The sequence below is a fragment of the Oncorhynchus masou genome, chromosome 24 (genome assembly GCF_036934945.1).
Source record: "Oncorhynchus masou masou isolate Uvic2021 chromosome 24, UVic_Omas_1.1, whole genome shotgun sequence".
Classification (NCBI taxonomy): Eukaryota; Metazoa; Chordata; class Actinopteri; order Salmoniformes; family Salmonidae; genus Oncorhynchus; species Oncorhynchus masou.
The window spans coordinates 7,651,356-7,663,187 of NC_088235.1; the positions used below are offsets into that span (position 1 = coordinate 7,651,356).

Here is an 11,832-nt window from a genome sequence, read left to right on the forward strand (position 1 = left end):
TTCGTTTTATGGCTCTATGTATAGACGGGGGGAAAAACACTAAAAACACACCACAATTCAAGTGTTGAAATCCATGAATTAACAAAGATCTTGTTAAAGGTTTTAAGGAACAAAAGGGTGCATTTTGGGACTAAAATACTAAATTAACCTGCTGTCTCTCATCTACAGTATCTGTGGAGGGATGGAGGGATGGAGGGGTGGAGGGATGGAGGGGTGGAGGGATGGAGGGTTGGAGGGATGGAGGGATGGAGGTGTGGAGGGATGGAGGGATGGAGGGGTGGAGGGATGGAGGGGTGGAGGGATGGAGGGGTGGAAGGATAGAGGGGTGGAGGGATGGAAGGATAGAGGGATGGAGGGATGGAGGGATAGAGGGATGGAAGGATGGAGGGACAGAGGGATGGAGGGATAGAGGGATGGAGGGATAGAGGGGTGGAGGGATGAAGGGATGGAGGGATGGAGGGGTGGAGGGATGAAGGGATGGAGGGACAGAGGGATGGAGGGACAGAGGGATGAAGGGATGGAGGGACAGAGGGATGGAGGGACAGAGGGATGGAGGGATAGAGGGATGGAGGGATAGAGGGGTGGAGGGATGGAGGGATGGAGGGATGGAGGGGTGGAGGGATGAAGGGATGGAGTGATGGAGGGTTGGAGGGGTGGAGGGATAGAGAGATGGAGGGATGGAGGGATGGAGGGGTGGAGGGATGGAGGGATAGAGGGATGGATGGATAGAGGGATGGAGGGATAGAGGGGTGGAGGGATGGAGGGATGGAAGGATAGAGAGATGGTTAAATGTATTAGTCTCTCCCTGGTCATCACAGATTGATTTAGATGTGGATGATGTTCTCTGAATCTCTGTCCTTATCTTGACCTGGTCAGAACAATAACATCCGGTTATCAGCAACCGACTCACAATGTTAATCCCTGATAATACAACTTCTGGTGTCCTACGTACTAACATTTGAGTGAACATATGTTTCTAGGCAACATGTTTCTAGGCAAAATATGTTTCTAGGCAACATGTTTCTAGGCAACATATGTTTCAAGGCAACATATGTTTCTAGGCAACATGTTTCTAGGCAACATATGTTTCAAGGCAATATGTTTCTAGGCAACATGTTTCTAGGCAACATATGTTTCAAGGCAACATGTTTCTAGGCAATATGTTTCTAGGTAACATGTTTCTAGGCAACATATGTTTCTAGGCAACATGTTTCTAGGCAACATGTTTCTAGGCAACATGTTTCTAGGTAACATGTTTCTAGGCAGTAACTGTCTGTAAAAACTATACAGCCGTCTAATTAAGACTTTGGTGTCGTTTCAAAGATCTGTCTTTTGATTGGCTGAGAATTTGGATGGTAACATTTTGGGAAGACTCTTTTAGCCAATCAAAATACCACAAAAACAAGCACGTTGTTTGAAATGAATCATCAGAGGCAGAGAGACACGTTGGCGCCAAGGGCATTAGAAGACTATAATAACGTTTGGTCTCAGGACTTTGCCAGCCTGGTGTTGTAACGTCATCGTACAGCCTCTCTACACACATATAGATGAGGGTCATTAATCAAACCGTTCCTCAGATACAGTAGTAGATGCGCAGTTGTTTTTTTAAAAGCTCTGTTCACATTGTACTACAGTGTTTATAGGATGGCCTTTATCTGCACCAACACAACCTCTTCAGAACGGGGGAGCCAATAATGTTTTCACCGCACGCTACGGAGCTTTGGGATTGACCTTTCAACAAAATAAAACTGCTGCTCTTTGTGGGTCAGAGGTCAGACATGGGCACCCTGGGTAGTAACAGGACACTCTGCTAGGTCAGAGGTCAGACATGGGTACCCTGGGTAGTAATAGGACACTCTGCTAGGTCAGAGGTCAGACATGGGCACCCTGGGTAGTAACAGGACACTCTGCTAGGTCAGAGGTCAGACATGGGCACCCTGGGTAGTAACAGGAGGGTTTACAAAGTTTACAGTAACTTAAATTAGCTTCAATGGCCGTGGTACTGTGTGTGTGTGTGTGTGTGTGTGTGTGTGTGTGTGTGTGTGTGTGTGTGTGTGTGTGTGTGTGTGTGTGTGTGTGTGTGTGTGTGTGTGTGTGTGTGTGTGTGTGTGTGTGTGTGTGTGTGTACAGAAACAGTAACAGTACCTGACTTCGTTTCAGTGACCCTGGTCTTGTCTGTTTGTCTGACGTTTTCTGACTTGCCGGTCGCCTCCTTCTGGATGGAGGGACGCTTGTTCCTGTCGGTCGTCTCCAGGCTGGGGGGACGCTTGTTCCTGTTGGTTGTCGCCTTCTGACTGGGGGGACGTTTGATCCTGTCGGTCTTCTCCAGGCTGGGGGGACGTTTGTTCCTGTCGGTCCCTCGGGCCCCTTCGAAGGGGGGAACGGGTGGTACCATCTCCTCCTCAGGTGCCGTGTGGTAGTAGTGGTCCCTGGTGAGTAACTCCTGCATGTAGTAATCCTCGTCCTCAGCGGGAGCAGCGGAGCCGTGACTCACATTCAGGTCCAGGAGCAGTAAGAGTAGCCCCAGGACAGAGAGGCGGTTGAGACGCTGGCCCATCATGGTGGCCTGTCCCTGGGGACGTATCACCAGCTCGATGTCCTGCTGGTTGGTTCTAGCCGGTCCTGAGGTCTCCAGAGGAGTGTTCGTCTGCAGGGCTGCTTCAACTACTGCTACCGCCCTCTCCCTCCGTCTCTCCCTCCGTCTCTCCCTCCGTCTCTCCCTCCGACTCTCTCTCCTACTCCGGAACAGACAGAGGCACAGACGGGGAAGTTCGCCAAGTTCCCAGAGCGCTCCAACTTACTGCCGACAGCACCGGAACCCGGGGTTCTACGGGAGTCTCTCTCTGCCAGGAGTAAAATATAAGGAGTCAGGGTGAAATACTCCGAGAGAGAGAGAGAGAAAGCAGAAGAGTTCCAGAAGGAAGGAAAGAGAGACAGGGAGTGAGGGGTTTTACTCCTTAGAAGTTGGCAGGTGGCTCTCCATATCCTCCGGAGGAGGGAAAAAAAAAGAGAGGTATTTTAGTTGTTTGCTTTAATTAACCCTTTAGGTTTGAGAGAGTCAGTCGAAGTCAGACGTTTGAGGAGCAGTTGGTTTCATATAGACAGTGGTTAGTACAGTCGTGAGATGAGATGAGCAGCCACTGCACACACTGACAGGATCTCTGCTTTCATCCAGATCCCCTCCCACTCCCTTCTGGTTTGGCGCCGAACGGCATGTGTGTCTGTTTTTCTTTACTTCGGAACAGAGAGTTATCCTCTTCTTAACTCATTTGCCATCCAGAGAGAGAGAGAGAGAGAGAGAGATAGAGAGATAGAGATAGAGAGAGAGAGATAGACAGAGAGATAGACAGAGAGATAGAGAGAGAGAGAGAGAGAGAGAGAGATAGACAGAGAGATAGAGAGATAGAGAGAGAGAGAGAGATAGACAGAGAGATAGAGAGAGAGATAGAGATAGAGAGAGAGAGACAGAGACAGAGATAGAGATAGAGAGAGAGAGAGAGAGAGAGAGAGAGAGAGAGAGAGACAGAGACAGAGACAGAGAGACAGAGAGAGAGAGAGAGAGAGAGAGAGAGAGAAATTCCCAAAGTGTAAAACCTTATTCAAGGTTTCAAAGACCTCTCTGATGAGAGTAGGCTACCCATCCTGTTGGGGGAGGACGCAGAGAGCTGTGGGTTGGCAGCGCACTACATTGCTGCCTGCCATAAGTTGAGGGACAGTGTCTGACAGACCAATCAACCTCCACCTCAGTCCACCTCAGTCCAACCTGCACATGTACTCTACTGTATGCTTATTGTTATTGTTCAGTGTGTTGGTTATTTTGACCCTTGGTTATTGTTGTTACTATTGTCCCGTTGACGATTTGATTCTCATTTTTATTTATTCATTTTTCTTTATTCATCCACCTCAGTCCATCTATCATCCATCTATCATCAACCTCAGTCCATCTATCATCCACCTCAGTCCATCTATCATCCACCTCAGTCCATCTATCGTCCATCTATCATCCACCTCAGTCCATCTATCATCCACCTCAGTCCATCTATCATCCACCTCAGTCCATCTATCATCCTCCTCAGTCCATCTATCATCCACCTCAGTCCCTCTATCATCCACCTCAGTCCATCTATCATCCACCTCAGTCCATCTATCATCCTCCTCAGTCCTTCTATCATCCACATCAGTCCATCTATCGTCCACCTCAGTCCATCTATCGTCCATCTATCATCCACCTCAGTCCATCTATCATCCATCTATCATCCACCTCAGTCCATCTATCATCCATCTATCATCCACCTCAGTCCCTCTATCATCCACCTCAGTCCATCTATCATCCACCTCAGTCCATCTATCATCCACCTCAGTCCATCTATCATCCACCTCAGTCCATCAATCATCCATCTATCATCCACCTCAGTCCATCTATCGTCCATCTATCATCCACCTCAGTCCATCTATCGTCCACCTCAGTCCATCTATCATCCATCTATCATCCACCTCAGTCCATCTATCATCCATCTATCATCCACCTCAGTCCATCAATCAACCATCTATCATCCACCTCAGTCCATCTATCATCCATCTATCATCCACCTCAGTCCATCAATCATCCATCTATCATCCACCTTAGTCCATATATCATCCACCTCAGTCCATCTATCATCCATCTATCATCCACCTCAGTCCATCTATCATCCACCTCAGTCCATCTATCATCCATCTATCATCCTCCTCAGTCCATCTATCATCCATCTATCATCCACCTCAGTCCATCTATCATCCATCTATCATCCACCTCTGTCCATCTATCATCCATCTATCATCCACCTCAGTCCATCTATCATCCACCTCTGTCCATCTATCATCCACCTCAGTACATCTATCATCCATCTATCATCCACCTCAGTCCATCAATCATCCATCTATCATCCACCTCAGTCCATCTATCTTCCACCTCAGTCCATCTATCATCCACCTCAGTCCATCTATCATCCATCTATCATCCACCTCAGTCCATCTATCATCCACCTCAGTCCATCTATCATCCACTAGTAGCCCTGGTCACTAGTAGTTCACTATACAGTATATAGGGAATAGGGCCCTGGTCACTAGTAGTACACTATACAGTATATAGGGAATAGGGTCCTGGTCACTAGTAGTACACTATACACTATATAGGGAATATGGCCCTGGTCACTAGTAGTACACTATACACTATATAGGGAATATGGCCCTGGTCACTAGTAGTACACTATATAGGTAATAGGGCCCTGATCACTAGTAGTACACTATACAGTATATAGGGAATAGGGCCCAGGTCACTAGTAGTTCACTATATAGGGAATAGGGAATAGGGTCCTGGTCACTAGTAGTACCACTATATAGGGAATAGGGCCCTGGTCTCTAGTAGTGCACTATATAGGGAATAGGGCCCTGGTCTCTAGTAGTACACTATACAGTATATAGGGAATAGGGTCCTGGTCACTAGTAGTACACTATACAGTATATAGGGAATAGGGTCCTGGTCACTAGTAGTGCACTATACAGTATATAGGGAATAGGGTCCTGGTCACTAGTAGTGCACTATATAGGGAATAGGGCCCTGGTCACTAGTAGTGCACTATATAGGGAATATGGCCCTGGTCACTAGTAGTACACTATACAGTATATAGGGAATAGGGCCCTGGTCACTAGTAGTACACTATACAGTATATAGGGAATAGGGTCCTGGTCACTAGTAGTGCACTATACAGTATATAGGGAATATGGCCCTGGTCACTAGTAGTACACTATACAGTATATAGGGAATAGGGTCCTGGTCTCTAGTAGTGCACTATACAGTATATAGGGAATATGGCCCTGGTCACCAGTAGTTCACTATACAGTATATAGGGAATAGGGCCCTGGTCACTAGTAGTACACTATACAGTATATAGGGAATAGGGTCCTGGTCACTAGTAGTACACTATACAGTATATAGGGAATATGGCCCCGGTCACTAGTAGTACACTATACAGTATATAGGGAATATGGCCCTGGTCACTAGTAGTACACTATACAGTATATAGGGAATAGGGCCCTGGTCTCTAGTAGTACACTATACAGTATATAGGGAATAGGGTCCTGGTCACTATTAGTACACTATATAGGTAATAGGGCCCTGATCACTAGTAGTACACTATACAGTATATAGGGAATATGGCCCTGGTCACTAGTAGTACACTATACACTATATAGGTAATAGGGCTCTGGTCACTAGTAGTACACTATACAGTATATAGGGAATATGGCCCTGGTCACTAGTAGTACACTATACACTATATAGGTAATAGGGCCCTGGTCACTAGTAGTACACTATATAGGGAATAGGGCCCTGGTCACTAGTAGTACACTATACAGTATATAGGGAATAGGGCTCTGGTCACTAGTAGTGTTCTATATAGGGAATAGGGCCCTGGTCACTAGTAGTACCCTATATAGGGAATAGGGCCCTGGTCACTAGTAGTACACTATATAGGGAATAGGGCCCCGGTCACTAGTAGTGCACTATATAGGGAATAAGGCCCCGGTCACTAGTAGTGCACTATATAGGGAATAGGGCCCTGGTCACTAGTAGTACACTATATAGGTAATAGGGCCCTGATCACTAGTAGTACACTATATAGGGAATAGGGCCCCGGTCACTAGTAGTGCACTATATAGGGAATAGGGCCCTGGTCACTAGTAGTTCACTATACACTATATAGGGAATAGGGTCCTGGTCACTAGTAGTACACTATACAGTATATAGGGAATAGGGTACTGGTCACTAGTAGTACACTATATAGGGAATAGGGCCCTGGTCACTAGTAGTACACTATATAGGGAATAGGGCCCTGGTCACTAGTAGTACACTATATAGGTAATAGGGCCCTGATCACTAGTAGTACACTATATAGGGAATAGGGCCCCGGTCACTAGTAGTGCACTATATAGGGAATAGGGCCCTGGTCACTAGTAGTTCACTATACACTATATAGGGAATAGGGTCCTGGTCACTAGTAGTACACTATATAGGGAATAGGGCCCTGGTCACTAGTAGTACACTATACAGTATATAGGGAATAGGGTCCTGGTCACTATTAGTGCACTATATAGGGAATAGGGCCCTGGTCACTAGTAGTACACTATACAGTATATAGGGAATAGGGCCCTGGTCACTAGTAGTACACTATACACTATATAGGGAATAGGGCCCTGGTCACTAGTAGTACACTATACAGTATATAGGGAATAGGGTCCTGGTCACTATTAGTGCACTATATAGGGAATAGGGCCCTGGTCACTAGTAGTACACTATACAGTATATAGGGAATAGGGCCCTGGTCACTAGTAGTACACTATACACTATATAGGGAATAGGGCCCTGGTCACTAGTAGTACACTATACAGTATATAGGGAATAGGGCCCTGGTCACTAGTAGTACACTATACACTATACAGGGAATAGGGCCCTGGTCACTAGTAGTGTTCTATATAGGGAATAGGGTCCTGGTCAGTAGTAGTGTTCTATATAGGGAATAGGGCCCTGGTCACTAGTAGTACACTATACAGTATATAGGGAATAGGGCCCTGGTCACTAGTAGTGTTCTATATAGGGAATAGGGTACTGGTCACTAGTAGTGTTCTATATAGGGAATAGGGTACTGGTCACTAGTAGTGCACTATATAGGGAATAGCGTGAGTCCTGGTCAATAGTAGTGCACTATATAGGGAATAGGGTGGGCTCTGGTCACTAGTAGTGCACTATATAGGGAATAGGGTGGGCTCTGGTCACTAGTAGTGCACTATATAGGGAGTAGGGTGGGCTCTGGTCAATAGTAGTTCACTATATAGGGAATAGGGTGGGTTCTGGTCAATAGTAGTGCACTATATAGTGATTAGGGTGGGCTCTGGTCAATAGTAGTGCTCTATATAGGGATTAGGGTGCCATTTGGGACTCAAGGGTTCCGTGGGAATACTTTGTCTCTTGTTTGATGCCCAGACCTGTTTGGAACCAGCTGTAATTTGCGAGTCTCTCTGCGTCCAGACCTGTTTGGACCCAGCTGTAATTTGGGAGTCTCTCTGCGTCCAGACCTGTTTGGACCTAGCTGTAATTTGGGAGTCTCTCTGCGTCCAGACGTGTTTGGACCCAGCTGTAATTTGGGAGTCTCTCTGCGTCCAGACCTGTTTGGACCTAGCTGTAATTTGGGAGTCTCTCTGCGTCCAGACCTGTTTGGACCTAGCTGTAATTTGGGAGTCTCTCTGCGTCCAGACCTGTTTGGACCTAGCTGTAATTTGGGAGTCTCTCTGCGTCCAGACCTGTTTGGACCTAGCTGTAATTGGGAGTCTCTCTGCGTCCAGACCTGTTTGGACCTAGCTGTAATTTGGGAGTCTCTCTGCGTCCAGACCTGTTTGGACCTAGCTGTAATTTGGGAGTCTCTCTGCGTCCAGACCTGTTTGGACCTAGCTGTAATTGGGAGTCTCTCTACGTCCAGACCTGTTTGGACCTAGCTGTAATTTGCACATTAGTGAGCGGCTGACGTGAGACAGGGAGTTTCTCTGTGCAGCGTCCAGACATGCTCAGACAGGGTCTGAGGGTGTGTGTGTGTGTGTGTGTGTGTGTGTGTGTGTGTGTGTGTGTGTGTGTGTGTGTGTGTGTGTGTGTGTGTGTGTGGTGAACGCTCAGAGATAGAGCTCTTCCCTCTGTCACAGCTCATCACATCAACGCCTGAGCTGCAATAGACATTACCATCACACACACACACACACACACACACACACACACACACACACACACACACACACACACACACACACACACACACACACACACACACACACACACGCACACACACACAGAGACACACACACACACAGAGACACACACACACACAGAAACACACAGAGACACACACACAGAAAACACACACACACACACACACACACACACACACACACACACACACACACACACACACACACACACACACACACACACACACACACACACACACACAGCCCCATCCATCTTCAGTACCACAGTCTGACAGCACTAAGTTTCACCTTGACTGCGTCCACACGCAAAAAGGGTTCCAAAAGGGTTCTTTGGCTGTCCCCACGGGAGAACACTTTTTGGTACCAGGTAGAACCCTTTTAGGTTTGATGTAGAACCCTCCATGAAAAGGGTTCTGCATGGAACAAAAAAGGGTTCTACCTGGAACACAAAAGGGTTCTATCTGGAACACAAAAGGGTTCTACCTGGAACACAAAAGGGTTCTACATGGAACCAAAAAGGGTTCTTCGAAGTGTTCTCCTATGGAGCGAGTAGGGAGTAAATATCGTCTGTCCTCGGTTCCAACACTCACTACCGAGTTCCAAACTGCCTCTGGAATCAACGTCAGCACAAGATGTGTACATCAAGAGCTTCATGAAATGGGTTTCCATGGCCGAGCATCCGCACACAAGCCTAAGACCACCATGTGCAACGCCAAGCGCCGGCTGGAGTGGTGTAAAGTTTGCCGCCATTGGACTCTGGAGCAGTGGAAACGCGTTCTCTGGAGTGATGAATCACGCTTCACCATCTGGCAGTCTGACGGACAAATCTGGGTTTATGGATGCCAGGAGAACGCTACCTGCCCCAATGCAAAGTGCCAACTGTAAGGTTTGGTGGAGGAGGATAATGGTCAAGGGCTGTTTTTCATGGTTCGGGCCCCTTAGTTCCAGTGAAGGGAAAACTTAACTCTACAGCATACAATTACATTTTAGACGATTCTGCTTCCAACTTTGTGGCAACAGTTTGGGCAAGGCTCTTTCCTGTTCCAGCATGACAATGCCCTGTGCACAAAGCAAGGTTCATATAGAATGGATTGTCGAGATCGGTGTGGAAGAACTTGACTGGCCTGCACAGAGCCCTGACCTCAACCCCATCGAACACGTTTGGGACGACTTGGAATCCCGACTGCGAGTCAGGCCTCATCGCCCAACATCAGTACCCGACCTCACTAATGCTCTTGTGGCTGAATGGAAGTCCCTGCAGCAATGTTCCAACATCTAGTGGAAAACCTTCCCAGAAGAGTGGAGGCTGTTATAGCAGCAATGTTCCAACATCTAGTGGAAAGCCTTCCCAGAAGAGTGGAGGCTGTTATAGCAGCAATGTTCCAACATCTAGTGGAAAACCTTCCCAGAAGAGTGGAGGCTGTTATAGCAGCAATGTTCCAACATCTAGTGGAAAGCCTTCCCAGAAAAGTGGAGGCTGTTATAGCAGCAATGTTCCAACATCTAGTGGAAAACCTTCCCAGAAGAGTGGAGGCTGTTATAGCAGCAATGTTCCAACATCTACTGGAAAGCCTTCCCAGAAAAGTGGAGGCTGTTATAGCAGCAATGTTCCAACATCTAGTGGAAAGCCTTCCCAGAAGAGTGGAGGCTGTTATAGCAGCAATGTTCCAACATCTAGTGGAAAGCCTTCCCAGAAGAGTGTAGTGTATGTGGTCATTGTGGGGGACGACGTCAGCTATTCACTAACTAATGAAGCCGGTGAATGATGTGATAAACTCCTCAATGTTATCGGATGAATCCCGGAGAATATTCCAGTCTGTGCTAGCGAATCCCAGAGAATATTCCAGTCTGTGCTAGCGAATATCGGATAATATTCCAGTCTGTGCTAGCGAATCCCGGAGAATATTCCAGTCTGCTAGCGAATCCCAGAGAATATTCCAGTCTGTGCTAGCGAATCCCGGAGAATATTCCAGTCTGTGCTAGCGAATCCCAGAGAATATTCCAGTCTGTGCTAGCGAATCCCGGAGAATATTCCAGTCTGTGCTAGCGAATCCCGGAGAATATTCCAGTCTGTGCTAGCGAATCCCGGAGAATATTCCAGTCTGTGCTAGCGAATCCCGGAGAATATTCCAGTCTGTGCTAGCGAATCCCGGAGAATATTCCAGTCTGTGCTAGCGAATCCCGGAGAATATTCCAGTCTGTGCTAGCGAATCCCGGAGAATATTCCAGTCTGTGCTAGCGAATCCCGGAGAATATTCCAGTCTGTGCTAGCGAATCCCGGAGAATATTCCAGTCTGTGCTAGCGAATCCCGGAGAATATTCCAGTCTGTGCTAGTGAATCCCAGAGAATATTCCAGTCTGTGCTAGCGAATCCCAGAGAATATTCCAGTCTGTGCTAGCGAATCCCAGAGAATATTCCAGTCTGTGCTAGCGAATCCCGGAGAATGTTCCAGTCTGTGCTAGTGAATCCCAGAGAACATTCCAGTCTGTGCTAGCGAATCCCAGAGAATATTCCAGTCTGTGCTAGCGAATCCCAGAGAATATTCCAGTCTGTGCTAGTGAATCCCGGAGAATATTCCAGTCTGTGCTAGCGAAGCAGGAAGCAGCCTCGTAGCGTTCGGTTCGTCGGACCTCATCCGTAACAGAGCTCTTGTACTTCGTGTTTCAGTAAGCAGGAAGATCGAGACATGGTCTGATTTTCCAAAGGGAGAGCGAGGGAGGGGCTTGTATGCGTTTCTGTGGGTAGAGTAAAAGTGGTCCAGAGTGTTAGCGCCTCTTGAGGCGTAGGAGACGTTTTGGTAAGAAAAACGCATTTCAGTCTCCCTGTGATGAAGTCTCCTCCCACTAGAAACGCTGCCTCTGGGTGTGTGTTGTCTTGTTTGTTTACGGCCCTGTACAGCTTGTTGAGTGCCTGCTTAGTGCCATTCTCCTTTGTGATAGAATGTAGACAGCAGTGATGACTACAGATGAAATCTCTCTTGGTTGATAAAAAGGCTGTTAAACATGAGGTATTCTAGTTCAGGTGAGCAGAAGCACGGG

The 11,832-nt window shown here is 47.3% G+C and overlaps 1 pseudogene; it reads right to left on the reverse strand.

The window, feature by feature from the left end:
- The window catches only part of LOC135511827 (inactive carboxypeptidase-like protein X2), a 142,260-nt pseudogene extending 139,055 nt beyond the window's left edge, over positions 1-3,205 (reverse strand).
- Positions 3,206-11,832: the final 8,627 nt, after the last annotated feature.